The following is a 16019-nucleotide window of genomic DNA, read 5'->3' as shown; positions in this document are numbered from 1 at the left end:
ATTATATGCTTGTAGTAGGTTTTCTTCTGTTATTTCATCAAAAATGAAATCTGTGGCCAAGTTATACAATGCTGGCGATAATGGTGATCCCTGCATAAGTCCTCTCAACAAGCGAATTGGCTTCGTTTTACCCTTAGTGGTTTCGATCTGTGTTGTATTGTCAGTCTGTAGATTGATGATTAGTTCCTTCAGTTTAGATGGAAGTGGCTCGCCAGCTAGTGTTAGATTTAGGTGCTCATGTCCGATGTTGTCAAAGGCTTTTGATATGTCTAGAAAGATCACGGTAACATCTTGCTTATCTGTCTTTGCTGTCTTGAGGAGTCCTCTGAGAATGGAAGTATTTATAAGGCATCCTGGCTGGTCGTTAAAGCCTCTTTGGTGTTCGCTGAAAGTTACAAAGGAGCGCAAATGCTGATCTAATACCCTTTCAATAACACGTCTAATTACCGAACAGATCGTTACCGGTCTCCAGTTTGACAGACATTCGACATCGCCTTTCTTATGTATCAACACGGTTCTAGCACTCTTTAGACACTGGGGTATTTTGCCTGTTGAAAGCATTCTAGTCGCAATGATTGCTATGATTTCGCATACCGTGTCGTCCCTGATGACACGTACTAAGACACGGTCAGGACCAGGAGCGGTATCTACTGCAATTCGACGTGTTGCGGCGGAGATTTCTGCTTTTGTGATTCTGGGGCTGTACGTTTCATCTAGCTCTACACGGTCTACGTCGCTGATTTTGGAGCAGTAATCATGCCTTATATTGGAATTTTCAATGGAAAATAAATCGGAGTAAGTGGCAGATATTTTGGAAATATCGACGTTGCAAGATTCAGATTTTGGATTAAGTACCCTCCGCACGGTTTTCCTTCGCTGATTGTAGAACTGAAACTGAGTGAGCTGATAGTCATATTTACGTTTTCTTTCTTGGCGTTCTCTCTTGGTCGCACGTTGTGGATTCGAGGACTTGCTATATGTTTTACCTTGATGACCGAGACGTTGTTTTCTCCTGGCTTCGTAATATTTCGTAGCGGGGTGTTTTGGACCAGGTAAGAGATGGATAGAGTTACTCAGAAATTCCGACAACTCCCACACGAGTGTGTCGAACTCAGAATCGTTTTCACTGGAGAACTGAATGAATTTGTTCTTCCATTCCTTTAATTCTGACTGGAAAGTAGTCTCCTCTTGAACAGGATATTGCTGCTCAATGGGAATAATATCATCTTCTGACTGAGATACGCGTTGACTGAAGTTGGTTAACAAGATAGTTCGATGTATTTGTGGATGAGAGTGACTAATGTGAATGTTTACACCTCTCGCTCCTTGAAAATATCCACCACAGTGAGGGCATTGGGTTCTTCGTGTATCGGAATTATCTTCCGGTCTGTTCACAGTATCCTCGTTTTGTTCATCTTGTACATCTTCACTTTCTGTCTCGGAGTCCGAATATTTATATTGTGGTCTAAAATTTCTTCCTAACGAAGACAATATTCCCGTGGAGCCCTTAGAAGTAGTAGGTCGTTCCATTAGGGCGTAGTACTGATTCTCATTCTGGCGTAACCTATCTTTATGCTTCTTTCCCATGTGGACAAGCAAGCCTTTATGAGAAAAGGTTTTATCGCAGATAAGGCATTTATTTCTTGTTTCTAAATCGATCTCCATTCTGAATGAGGACGGTGGTTAAGCGAAGTGCCAAAGTTTAATGGTATAACAATTCATGGCAGAGTACCATAGCGACCAGGTAACATCTTAACTAAAATCTAGCGCTTAGTGATCGCGGTGGAAGTATTATCAATTAACGGAGAGGTCAGACTGGACTCTTGCAAAGAGAGTTAACTAAGGACCATATTATCGCGGCCCCCTTCACCAGCCTCTATTGGCAGTTATTTGAGTTAAACGTACTATAATGCGTGCGCTATTTTCAACGGATGGTTTGCTTGATAACATGCAATCTATGATTGACATAACACGATCGATTAAAATGTCTACTATCGTTGGTACCAAAATCTATTAAAACCAAGTATAATAACTCACAAAAAGAGTCACGATTCCGCCGGATAACGTCAGTGCACTAATAAAACCCGCGAATGAACAGCACAAATTAGCGATGACGCCTTAAAAACCGACCAGACACATATTTCTTACAGCGCAATGACAGGGCACTTCATCCGCACAGCCATCTTGTCATTCATCTCAAGAAAACATTAAAGGCTCTGAGTTTGAACTTGGTAAAGATACAAATGAGTAGCACCATATGCCATCCAAGGAGAAACACGCTGACTTAGTGTCCAGACGACTACAAATGAACATAATCGTCAATAATTCAGCTCATTTGCATGGTCCTAGATGGCTGAATCAAGATTCCTTGAGTGAGTCAAAATGAAAATATGGAGGCGTACAGAGGTACGATCCCCGATTCTAGATTAGGATATGTTTGTGAATGATGATCACCTGATTTAAGGTTAGGAAATTTTTGTATAAAATTTTGTTATGTAAAGTAGTGAAGATTATTTGAATTTGGTAAGTTAGAATGTAAGAGCATAATATAAGAGTAATTTTATTTAGGGAATATTGAATATGTATATAATTACGTTTGTATAACTTTTAATTTGGGTAAGAAAACCAAGCAGTCATGATTGTGTAACATAGGAAACCAGTGACAATGTCAATGAGGATGGTTGAAGTTGGTCAAGTTGACCGAGTGTTGCAACAGGTGGCTTGGAAACCCAGTGTCCAGTGGGGAAGTGTATGCTGAAGATAGTAATTCATCAGAGTGGATGGACTAGCAAGATTGCTGTTTGCTGTATACTAATTGCAAAATCACTATAACTATATACTTCGTCTACATCATTATTTTCCGACTTGTTCAATATATCGTCCAGTCTATCTGCACTAAGACTTCTACTGCTCGATTTTCTCATTGTGACTTAAAGAAAAGGGAAACTCACAGTGCTGCACACTTACATAAACAATCCGTGCGTGAGATAAACAATGACTTTGTTGCCCTACGAAGCACTCTTGATGTACCTGTATGGGGTTGCACCAAAACAGTAATTGACAAATGAAAGGTGGACTATGCACATACATAAATAGATGGCCAACAGATTGCAGGAAGATACTTTATAGAACTTTGAAGCACACAGTTACTGCACACCCAAATGGGTTCGCACAGTTCTCGATTTCAAATGAACATGCGACCCCATAGAGGGATGTGAAGTTCAAAACTTGACCAGTCTCACATACCCAAATGGTTTTGCTTGGGACTCATTGTGTTAATCTTGAAACTTTTCCTGTGAATAGATATTCATGCATGGCTGTAAAAAGCATTAGTGACATTTTTTGAGCTGTGAGATTAATTTGAACATCATATTTTCATTTTGACTCACTCAAGGAATCTTGATTCAGCCATCTAGGACCATGCAAATGAGCTGAATTATTGACGATTATGTTCATTTGTAGTCGTCTGGACACTAAGTCAGCGTGTTTCTCCTTGGATGGCATATGGTGCTACTCATTTGTATCTTTACCAAGTTCAAACTCAGAGCCTTTAATGTTTTCTTGAGTAGTCTTGTCAAGAGAAAAGTTCTGCAAAACTCAAACGTTGAAGGGAGAGTTTTTTGGCTGTGCTACCTTGCATTTGACAGAGAGCAACATTTGTGTCACTCAAATTTCATTTCTAAATGATCTGACATACACACGTGAATGCTATTAGTTGAGCCGGCAATGAGATGATAATGTAGAAGAGATGTTCTTGAATAGACGACTCTACATGGGGATGTAGTTGAGACTTATGCTATTGTCTGTCTTGACCGAAGCATTGAAATTAACAAGGAGATGTGCTGGAATTCTATTCAACTACACTGGGCAGGTAGAGTTCCACATCCGTAAGTTGAAACCTCTACTCATGAGAAGGTTTAGTAGTTCGTCACAAATCTTGATTGCTTCCTGTAATTCACTCATGCCAGAAATAAAGTCATCTACAGGGAAGTCTTGATTTAAGATGTTTCTTGCATGAGGGGAGTTTGTACCGTACTTGAATTTCTTTGTGCATGTTGTGCAAAGGAATGCTATTCTGTAGGTTACCATTGTGAGTCCGTACGTTTTAATTGGCTGTTGTGGCCTATCTTGCCAGAGTATACATAATGAATTGTAAATGTTAGATTTGATGTTCACCTCATGATACGTCATCCTATGTCTGCTGTAAATGCTATTTTTTCAGCCCACGATCAGATTATTATATAGAAAAGATGTTTTGAATTGATGGCCCTACATGGTGGATGTAGTTGAAACTTATGCCATTGTCAGTCTAACCTAGTCAGCGTTCATTGACAGACATGCTGAGTGAGGTGCCAGTTGGGCCGGTGTGGAGTGTGACTGGTGAGTGGAAAAGTAAGACGGGAGGGAAGAGGAAGATGATTGGTGTGGATCAATATCGTGCAGCTATTGGAAGATGGCAGGGGAGATGGAAAAAGGAAACAGTTTGAAATAAAGGAGGTAAAGTGGAAACAAGAATGATGGGCGAGATGATACTGGTGGCAGCGGTGATTATGGTACTGTTAGCCATAGGAGGTGTGGAGGTGAACCCCGGCCCGACTTCGAGTGGCAACATGAACTGGCAAGACGTGGAGGTCATAAGAAGAGTGGTGAAAGAAGTGGTGGAAGAAGTATGCCCGTTTGAGCAGATTAAAAATATGATGAAAGAACTAATGAAGGAATTTGAACATATGAGGTGTTGGATACAGGGAAAAACAGACGGGACAATGAACAAAGTGGAAAACAGCGAGAGAGAAATGATATCACTAAAGGCAAAAATAAAGGAGATGGAGGAAGAGGTGGTGAAGCTGAAAGCAGAAATTGAAGACAGCAACCGAGAACACAGGAAGAAATGCTTATTTATATATGGAGTGCCGGAAGACAAAGTGCTGACAACCTACAAAGTTGTGGAAGTTATTCAGAAAATGATGAAAATTAACTTTACTGAAGTTGATATTGATGATGTTGAAAGGATAGGTAAAAAACGGGGTGATAGGCCGATAAAACTGAAGTTGTTTTCCACCCTGATGGCAGAAGTAGTGATAAGAGGCGCAGATAATATACGTAGCACAAAAATTTGGATTAAAAGGGACATGGGAAGGGAAGGGGTAAAGAATATAAACACCCTGAAAAAACATTTAGTTAGAGCTAAAATACAAGGGTTAAGAGCCTACATTAAGGGGCAACAGCTAGTAGTATCCAATGGACTATGGACCAGAGTGTGGACAGCGAAGAAATTACAGGAAATGGAAGAGAATAGGAAGAACGAAGGGGTAGTGGGGAAGAGAGTGGAAGAAAGGCAAGTCAGAGACAGTAAAGTGGGTGAAGACAGACCTGGAGATAATGAAAGAACCAAAGATAATAAGACACTGGACCAAAGCTCGCAGCAAGAAGAAATTAACTTGATAGAAGCTATTTACAAATCAATCGAAGAAGGAGCCTGAGAGGTAACAGCTGAGAAGAGGAGGGAAATAAGGAAGGAAACCAGCGAGACCAGGGCATTATTTAAGGAGCAGAGGACAAAGGCCTGTGGGAGAGAAGAAAGGAAGATTCAGGAAGTGATTATGGGGGTGGAAACACAAGATGTGACAAGAGCACACAAAGCAAGTGAAATTACAGCTGGGAGACAGGAAAAAGAAGCAAGGGGTACCCTGGCAAAAGGGAGAAGTTTGAGCCTAAGGGAGATATGAGGTCAGAAGAACAAATTGGACGAAGGCATAGTGACAAGAAGCATAAAAGGCAATTCGCAGTAGAAAGTAAATTGGTGTGCACATGAGAATTGCGGAGTTTGTGTGTTATTCGTAACTATGACAAGAGTGATTAAACAGTTAAATTCGTAGGCGGTAAAGTCTGCAGTGAATGAGGAAGAGAGTGATTGTAAATTGGATAGGTGTTAAGAATAAAGCTAATATGTGGAGATGGTTGGTATATGAGCTGAGGGTCCAACTTAATGGTGAGCGAATATGGTTTCAGTTAAGGTAGTAATTTGTCTGGATTCTAAAGATAATAAATATAGTGAGACAATAGAGTTCAAATAGTGGTCAACAGTAACGAAATGTAAGGTGAAAAATTGCACACCGGCACTACAGTGGAGGAAATACGAAGCCAGGTTTGCAACTTAAGTAGAGAACCAAAGAGGTCAGTGTTCAAGAAAGAATATGCTGAGTGCGAACCCGGCTGGAAGTGATATAGTCTTTGTTTAAAGTGCAGATGCAAATCTGACGCAACATCGTACCCTACATAGCAATATGTTACCAGTTTAGCTTCTCATTGCCATACTGCCGTACTGTCTTATACTAGGGACAACAGACCATTCTGCCTCGTTGCCATTTGATTATTATTATTATTTATATCAATATGGCTTTTTTCCCTTGATTTGGTTTCAGATATGTTTATTTTTACAGGAATTATTATATGTGAATGTTAGATTGAGGTGCCTAGGTTGGGCATTATTATTTTTCTCCTTAGTAGATCAGTAAGGCTTCAATGCTGTAGATCGGAGGAAAATAAAGTCATTTACTTACTTTACTTACTTACTTACTTACTTATGCCATTGTCAGTTTTGACCAAAGCTTTGAAATTAACAAGTGTTTTTTGTTGAACTTCACTGATATATGGCAGGATGATGTGGAATTTAATAGTGATCTTCTTCCTGCAAGGATTTCAGCTTCTCATTGCCATACTGCCGTACTGTCTTATACTAGGGACAACAGACCATTCTGCCTCGTTGCCATTTGATTATTATTATTTATATCAATATGGCTTTTTTCCCTTGATTTGGTTTCAGATATGTTTATTTTTACAGGAATTATTATATGTGAATGTTAGATTGAGGTGCCTAGGTTGGGCATTATTATTTTTCTCCTTAGTAGATCAGTAAGGCTTCAATGCTGTAGATCGGAGGAAAATAAAGTCATTTACTTACTTTACTTACTTACTTACTTACTTACTTACTTATGCCATTGTCAGTTTTGACCAAAGCTTTGAAATTAACAAGTGTTTTTTGTTGAACTTCACTGATATATGGCAGGATGATGTGGAATTTAATAGTGATCTTCTTCCTGCAAGGGTTTCAGATTCATTTCCTTTCATGTGGTCTAGTGATTTGAGTTCACACATGAATTCAATGTATTCCTGGCAGAACTTCTTATTTCGTTTCAGTTTTTTTTCTAAGGACAGGAAATGCTGATTTGCCATTGGATTAGATCTACGAAGTTTTAAAGTATTTGTAAATAGGGAGTTCGACAGTATATCTGCCTGATGTGTCTGTCATCATGTGTTGCTGGCAGTCTGCTTCACACTTTTTTCCGTTGGTGTTGTCTTATATTATCCAAAAGAGTTGAATTTTGATTTGTAGGTTACGTAGGAATAGAGATTGTTGTGGCGCAGTTTTTATCTTCCTCTGTTGATTGTAGATAACTACAACTGATTACTTTTTAACAATGTGAACTCACTCCGCCATGAGTTTAAATGCAACTTGCTCTAAGATTATCTGATCTTTGCCTTAACAACAGATGTTACAAATGACCCACTGACCGAATTAAATTAGGCTCTTGCGACAATCTGAAGTTTTAACTCCAGTTATACCGAAATATACAGGTATAATATGCTGTAGATGAAAGATTTCTTACTACAGTATATACATACTGAACCCTTTGGTCCCCTCTGAAGGATACCTACCTTCCTTACCTATGAACAAAATTTAATGAGATCTGTCCCTTGGGTCATTTCGGGTTCTTCGCCACTTGCTGAGATAAAGGTAGGGTTCAGTAATTCTAATCTGTCTACTCAAATGAAAGGTCTATTTAAAAATATTCCTATTTATTTTGGAAACATTTACTGAAGAAACTAATAATTTGAAATCCGTGTATAATTCGAACTCTATCTTGTCCACTTAACACCACAATCATTTTTCACAGAAGGGCCAAACTGCCTGATGGGCATCCTTACTAGAAACCATTGTCTCAATTATTAAATAAAGGAAGGAAAGTCTGGAAATCCTTAAACTTGGCTTCTATGTGAGACTACATGTACCATCATAATGATTCTTGATGGTCCGGCCCTCGTAACACGAACTCTGGTCTCTGGGTATAATTAAGGCAGTCCAGTCGGTGTGTGCCACACAGTGGTTGTACGGCATGGACCCTTAATTGAATCGATGTGACCTGCGACTATGTCATGGACCGACATCTAAACTTCTAAGTTACTTTAGAGTCATTGTGGATGATGACCGCAAGGAAAATGATACTACAGTGGCATATGGCCCTAATCTAAGTCACTGAGGTTGATGATCCCATGACCATCCAAGTTTCTAAGCTGAAGGTTAAACACAATTGAATTACGTTGGTTGATGACCAAAGTTTCCACTTTACCAACCCCAGCACATTTACTACTCAAGTAATTAAAGTCGAATAATGAAGCAACAACAACGCTTACAATACTTTGTGACAGTGAAATCCATTACCTACTGAAATGTCCCCTTAATCATTACGTTAACATTTAAATATTCCCAGAAAAATAAATTAAGACGTGATATCACTTTGAAACCCCCATTAATAACTTTTTACAACAGTACACGGCACTCGCAATACTTAAAAAATTTATCCAAGCAGAAAAAAATACAGATGACCTTTTTGTCATATTCTGACATTCATAAAGCAACATATGGGTGACCATCTGCGTCATGAATACCCATTTCAAATTCATATAAGTTTGACATCATAAAACAAGCTATAGTAGGTGGTAAGATGGCATGTCACCTACCTTAGGTTACATCAGTTTCCATTTTTGGGTTCACCTGTGAACCTGTGTCATTTATTTAGCCATTTTTACATTTCTGGCTGTACATAACATTTTTCTTCTGGTTTCCTGGAAATAAAGCATTAAAAAAATGCCCTTCAATTGTCGTTTTTGTTGATCGAACTCGACTGATTGTATTTATTACCTGCACACGAATTACTTTCTTTACCACACACAAATTTGTAAATACTTCTTTGGTATCTTGACCATCCTTTTTATACAATTACTTCTGCTCAAAAAAACTATCTCCACATGAAGTCAAGACCCCAGCCACATCGGCTAAAATCTGTTGATTGGAATTAGTCTACGTTTTGTCGATCGATTTACAGAACAGTTCAACCCTCTGTCTCCAGCCTCAGTGATACAAATGCAGGTGGTTCAACATGGTGTCCCTTCTTATTTATAGACAGTACCCCCTCTCTCCGGGCATTTTCCCTTTGCCACAAGAAAATTTGCATAACTTTTTTGACTTAAATGAACTGTATGGAAAATTCTAAATTCCCATGGAGGGAATTAGATATTTTTCACCAATAGAGCAGGTCAAAAATTTCAAAAACATATCAGATGTAAAGCTTTTCAGGCGTTTGCTCTATTAACCAGCCTTTCGTCTTGGGTCTGACACTAGGCTCATCAGAGTGGGATGTGTCAGACCCTACCCACTGATGCTGGGGTGTATGCAGGTGAACTTATCATAAGCCCTTATAAGAGGCACAGTCTGATAACTGCCTACGGGAGATAAATCTCCACAATGGAATTATTGCCCGCCAAGCAATTCCGAATGGAAAATTCTAAATTCCCATGGAGGGGATTCGATATTTTTCACCAATAGAGCATGTCAAAAATATCAAAAACATATCAGATGTAAGGCTTACATCTGATATGTTTTTGACATTAAATGAATTGTATTTAAAAGAGTTTTTGATGTAACCACATACTTGCTACGTTGCTAGCGGTAGTGTTCCTGAATCTTTAAAATTTATTCTTATTGAATTAACTGGTTAAATGACCTCATTTGATAGGCACTATTTTTTGTCGACTTAGCGTGGGTAAACTATACACGCGCGTCCATCTGAAATAATCCACAGAGATGGCTTAGGAGTCTCAAATCCATCTTACTAAAGACCAAGTGTCTTATAGATAAATACAGGACCCTCATTATACTGCGTTAGCTACTAATTCCTTCATATAAGTATATTTATTTAACATAAACTTTCTTCTGTATCCCTCCACACTCGACTCGTTCGGATGACGCCATGTATCATAGCGTGGGAAGGATGGTAGCCACCTCCTTGACACGTGTCACTTCTGTGACATCAAGTAATGTTCAAGCTCTTCATCACAATTGACATGGGGCCTCTTGTAGTAACTTTCATATTTCAAATTCCTAGGGCACAAATGTCATGGGATCAGTACATACGTACATACATACATACATACATTACCATTATAGACTGTTATGCCTTTCAGCGTTCAGTCTGCAAGCCTCTGTGAATTTACTAACGTTGCCAAAATTCTCTATTTGCACCTAGTGCTGTAGCCTCAATTTGATCTATACCCCTTATCTTTAAATAATAGGAAACCAAGAAGAACCATATCATCTTGGTCTACCTCTACTTCTCTTACCCTCCATAGCAGAGTCCGTTATCCTCCTACAGAACTTATCCTCCTCCATTCGCCTTATATGACCCCACATCCGAAGCCGGTTTATGCATACAGCTTCATCCATCAAGTTCATTCCAAACTTAGCCTTTATCTTCTCATTCCGAGTATCATCCTGACATTGTTCCCACCTGTTTGTACCAGCAATAATTCTCGCTACTTTCATGTCTGTTACTTCTAACTTATGAATAAGATATCCTGAGTCCACCCAGCTTTCGCTCCCATAAAGCAAAGTTGGTCTGAAAACAGACTGATGTAAAGATAGTTTTGTCTGGGAGTTGACTTCCTTCTAACAGAATACTGTTGATCGCAACTGCGAGCTCACTTCATTAGTTTTAGTACACCTTGATTCCATCTCAGTATATTACCATCCTGGGAGAACATACAACCTAAATACTTGAAATTATAGACATGTTCTAGCTTTGTATCACCAATCAGACATACAATTCTGTTGAATTTCTTACCTACTGACATTAATTTAGTCTTTGAAAGGCTAATTTTCATACCATTCTCATTGCACCTCTTTTCAAGTTCCAAGATATTACACTGCAGGCTTTTGGCTCAATCTGCCATTACAACCAAGTAGTCAGCATAGGCCAGACTACTTACTACAATTCCACCTAACTGAATCTCTCCCTGCCATTTTATACCCTTCAGCAGATGATCCATGTAAACTACGAACAGCAAAGGTGAAAGATTGCAGCCTTGTCTAACCCCTCTAAGTACCCTGAACCAAGAACTCATTCTACCATAAATTCTCCCTGAAGCCCAATTGTCAACGTAGATTTGAAAAATCTACCTTGAATTCCATAGTCCCCCAGTATGGTGAACGTCTTTTCCCCAGGTACCATGTCATATACTTTCTCTAGATCTATGAAGCATAAACACAAATGCCTTTTCCTCTCGTAGCATTTTTCAGTTATCTGGCGCATACTGAAAATCTGATCCTGACAGTCTCTCTGTGGTTTGAAGCCACACTGGTTTTCATCCAACTTCCTCTGAACGACTGATTGCACCCTACCTTCCAAGATGCCAGTGAATACTTTGCCTGGTATACTAAGCAGTGAGGTGCCTCGATAGTTGTTGCAATTTTTCCTGTTCCCTTGCTTATAGATAGGTGCAATAGGGAACATGCATGATCCGGGGTTTTAATTAAAAATATGCTAATCTGATTCAAAATTTCATGCAGAATTCAAAAATGTGGTCAGAATGTACAAATAATAACTCAAAACGTGATAAAAATCTACGAAAATGTCACATCACGCAAGTACGCGATCTCATTGGTCTGACGTCATCGTACAGGTTGACTGAATTAGCAGACGAAATAACACATAGTGTGCTGTGAGAAGCAGGATACACTTCGCGTATTTCTACTTTATGTTAGTGTCTAGTATGGTTAAATTCGAGGTCTATACATTGGATAATAATCTGAGTGGTATATTTTAGACTTAAAATGAATCCTGCGCAGACAGTGAAGTAGAAAACTTATAACTGGTGTAGAGTTCCGATGTGCAATAGCACATCGCATACCATACCAAACAAATTGTTTATAAATGTTCCAAAGAAGCTAAAACTAGGGAGAAATGGATTTTGGCGAGCCGGAGAAATGCTGGTGATATATCGGAAAAGTCTACAGTTTATTTTTTTGAAGATTTTAACGTAAGATGAATTTGTTTGAATTTTCAAATCACTTTTCCATGTCAGCTGTTCTAGTGGTAAAACTTTAAATTTTAATGTATGATGCTTTATTTAAATGCTTCAATTACATCTTGGAATATGAAAGTAATAAACAGTGCATTAAATAATGTTGATTATTAAAGTATTCTCCAAACCTAACCTATGTTTTGGGTGATACATGTCAAGATAATAAATCAAAGGGGTTATGAACCATTTTGACAGCTCTGATTCTACCAATATATCTTGGCATGGGACAGTTATGTATGTCTTTATTGAAGAGCTTCATTGGTAAAGAAATTTAGGCTATATCTAAATACTCTATAATGTAACAAAGAATAGGCGTGTACATCATGAAAGGAAACAACGTGAATTTAACAAATGTATAACTCTACACAAAACCAGTGCTTGTCTGCTGGGGTCTTATAAGATAACAATGCTCAATTATAATAATTATCATAATATTAATGAAATAAATAACATAATTGCACACAGGTGAAAATAGTGATGTAGGTGTTTAAAATATTATCCAGCTTAGCCTAAGTTTTAGGTTATACAAGCCAAGTCAATAAACCGAAGGGTAAAAATACCGCGCGAGTTGGCCGTGCGGTTAGGAGCGCGCAGCTGTGAGCTCGCATCCGGGAGATAGTGGGTTTTGAACCCCACAGCCGGCAGCCCTGAAGATGGTTTTCCGTGGTTTCCCATTTTCACACCAGGCAAATGCTGAGGCTGTACCTAAGGCCACGGCCGCTTTGTTCCCATTCCTAGGCCTTTCCTGTCCCATCGTCGCCATAAGACCTATATGTGACGGTGTGACGTAAAGCAAAAAAAAAAAAAAAAAAAAAAAAAAAAAAAAAAAAAAAAAAAAAAACACGTAGTAAAAGTCACAGCACCCAAAGACATTCCTGTATTGAGCGACTCTTGAGGACACTTTTCTTTCCTGATATGCTCAGCTTGTTAAAAGGCAAATGTAATTAATGTTATTGGCTTCACGTCCCGCTAACTACTTCTACGATTTTCGGAGAAGCCGATGTGCAGGAATTTAGTCCCGCAGGAGTTCTTTTACGTGCCAGTAAATCTACCGACATGAGGCTGACGTATTTGAGCACCTTCAACTACCACCGGACTGAACCAGGATCGAACCTGCCAAGTTGGGGTCAGAAGGCCAGCACCTCAACAGTCTGAACCACTCAGCCCGACTTGTGAAAACTAGATGAAGTCATATTTATCTTTATCGTGTTTAACTTTTTCCCTCCACAAAGATATTTAATTCTCTATCATGGGCCCTGGAAGTGGGTAGGCCAGTTGTCCCAACCATAAATATATATTTTTTTGGGAATGATAGATTATAGCCCTATAGTACTATGATCTTTCTTTCTTTCCTTCTTTATTAACCAGTTTATCCTTCAGGGTTGGTTTTCTCTCGGACTCAGCGAGGGATTTCACCTCTACCACTTCAGGGGCAGTGTCCTGGAACGTGAGACTTTGAGTATGGTGATGAAACTGGTGAGGAGGGCCATTACCTCGCCCAGGCGGCCTCACCTGTTATGCTCAACAGGGGCCTTGTTGGAGGATGGGAGGATCGGAAGGGATAGACAAGGAAGAGGGAAGGAAATGGCCGTGGCCTTAGGTGTCTGGAGGAGAAGTAGGAAAATACGAAAAACCACTCGAGGATGGCTGAGATGGGATTCGAAACCCTTCTACTCAGTTGACCTCCCGAGGCTGAGTAGATCCCGTTCCAGTCCTCGTACTATTTGTTTTCAACTTCATGGCAGAGCCGGGAATCGAAACCGGGCCTCCGGGAGTGGCACACATTAACCACTACACCACAGAAGCGGACTAGTACTATAATGCTACCTATATGTTTATGTTAGTGCTTACTTTACTAATGCTGAAAGCCCGAAAATGTAATGTTATTCTTTAATAGGGGAATCAGTCTAGAAGGAAATGTTGAAAGTGATGTGATATCTATCCAGGTTCGTTGTTATCCTAATACTATGGGTTACAGTACATTGCGCGTATATAAAAGACGCCACTTACAAACTTGCTTGTTATCCGCGAATTTCTGCGGCCACAAAAGTCACATTTTTCAAGAATGATGACATCTACACATGGTAGATTGTCTGACTGTGCTGTTTTGAACCTTTCTTCTGTCATTTCGAAGTTATTCGCGATCATGAATAATAAACAATCGGCTTTTAGCAACGGCTGATGCACAACGGCTGGTAGAGCTCCATGCGGTACTGGATTGTGACGTCACAGCGCGCCGCTTACGTCAGAGGCCGTTTCACTCGCCTTGCGGAAAGGCACTATTAAATATTTTTTTAATGGTAGAAAACAAGGCAACATACCACAATGTAATACGTTTACGTACTATTTCATTGCTGTACTTTTCAAAAAATATATTTTTGAAAATGATGCATGTTCCCAATTATAGTATATACTACTGTATAAATGATACAGAAGTTTGAAAATGTAATATTTTGTTATATTGATGTGTTGTTAAATTAGTAGATTTGATTTGTAGAAATTCTATTTCTGGTGTGAATATCTCATTTTCAGTATAAATTGTTGTGTAGAACTTTAAAGCGAGACTACCTGTAGATTTGTACAATGCTTACGCTGTGTCATTATACACTATTAACAGTTAACTTTCCTGAGCCACCCTGCTCTCTTTTAGCTGTTAATTCAAAACTATAATTGGTTTTGCAGCAAAATAATGATGATCAATTAATTTAAGATTTGTTAATTGATCATTCACCAAAGTGTCACTGAATGTGTTTGATCCAACCCAATCTCTTCCCTTTGGAGATAAATTGAGCCATGAGCGTTTCCCTATGCCCAGGTATCTTTGATACGTGATTCCCTTTACAGCATATACCCTGCAATTTACTATTGTTTTCTTACACTTCTCTGAGTATTAGCTTCAAAATATTCAATGGGGTGATGGTTTAACTTCAAACAAGTGTACACTTCATATCTTAATACGGATAGATCTGTGTTGATATTGGGCAGTCAAAATTCATAGAAAATTTGGGATAAATCTATTTCTTGATTGTTGTCTCCTTTTCTCTGTCCCCCAGTTTGAGAATTTGTTTGTTGTATTGTGTGGTACTGAACGTTCACATTGACAACAAATGTTAGTTGAAGTGAATTGTTTTTGAGTGTTTTACACCAACTGAAGTTGTGTTAGGATCAACTTTTTTTTTGCTATTTCTTTTAAGTCGCACCAACACAGATAGGTCTTACGGCGACGATGGGATTGGATAGGCCTAGGAATGGGAAGGAAGCGGCCATGGCCTTAATTAATGTACAGCTCCAGCATTTGCCTGGTGTGAAAATGGGAAACCACGGAAAACCATCTTCAGGGCTGCCGACAGTGGGGTTCGAACCCACTATCTCCCGATTACTGGATACTGGCCGCACTTAAGCATCTGCAGCTGTCGAGCTCGGTGTTAGGATCAACTTGCGTTAGCTTGATCACCTCAGTAGTGTGCATTCCTGGGGTACTTCGGACAGTGCTACAAGAATATAAGCATAAACTTGGAAGCATGGTCTATCGTAATTGCAATGCCGATATCTTTGATAAATCTCTTAAAGGGATTCTGGGTGAAAGTCATACGGAGAATCTGCGAAGAAGTAAGCGCTAACTCAATCCTAGATCCAAAGAGTGTAGTTAGGCAGCCCATCTTGACTTCAAGGGGGGAAAGCATGCTCTGCATGGAATTTTGAAAGCTTTGTATTGGAGGTTCTATTTTACCCTGTACTTTTCCAAAGTTGCCCCATGTATCGTAAAATTTTGGAGATGAATAAGAAGACTTATATCCGAAGGTGCATGTAAACCTGGGTAA

At 39.2% G+C, this 16019-nt stretch overlaps 1 protein-coding gene across 1 annotated transcript in view; it reads left to right on the top strand.

Annotated features, from left to right (window-relative positions):
• The window catches only part of LOC137502976 (uncharacterized), a 64518-nt gene that overhangs the window by 25148 nt on the left and 23351 nt on the right, over positions 1 to 16019 (top strand). The window lies entirely within an intron of this gene.

Source organism: Anabrus simplex, chromosome 14 (assembly GCF_040414725.1).
Source record: "Anabrus simplex isolate iqAnaSimp1 chromosome 14, ASM4041472v1, whole genome shotgun sequence".
Lineage (NCBI taxonomy): Eukaryota > Metazoa > Arthropoda > Insecta > Orthoptera > Tettigoniidae > Anabrus > Anabrus simplex.
The sequence above is the reverse complement of the archived record's forward strand: the minus strand, read 5'-3'. Positions and strand labels throughout refer to the sequence as shown.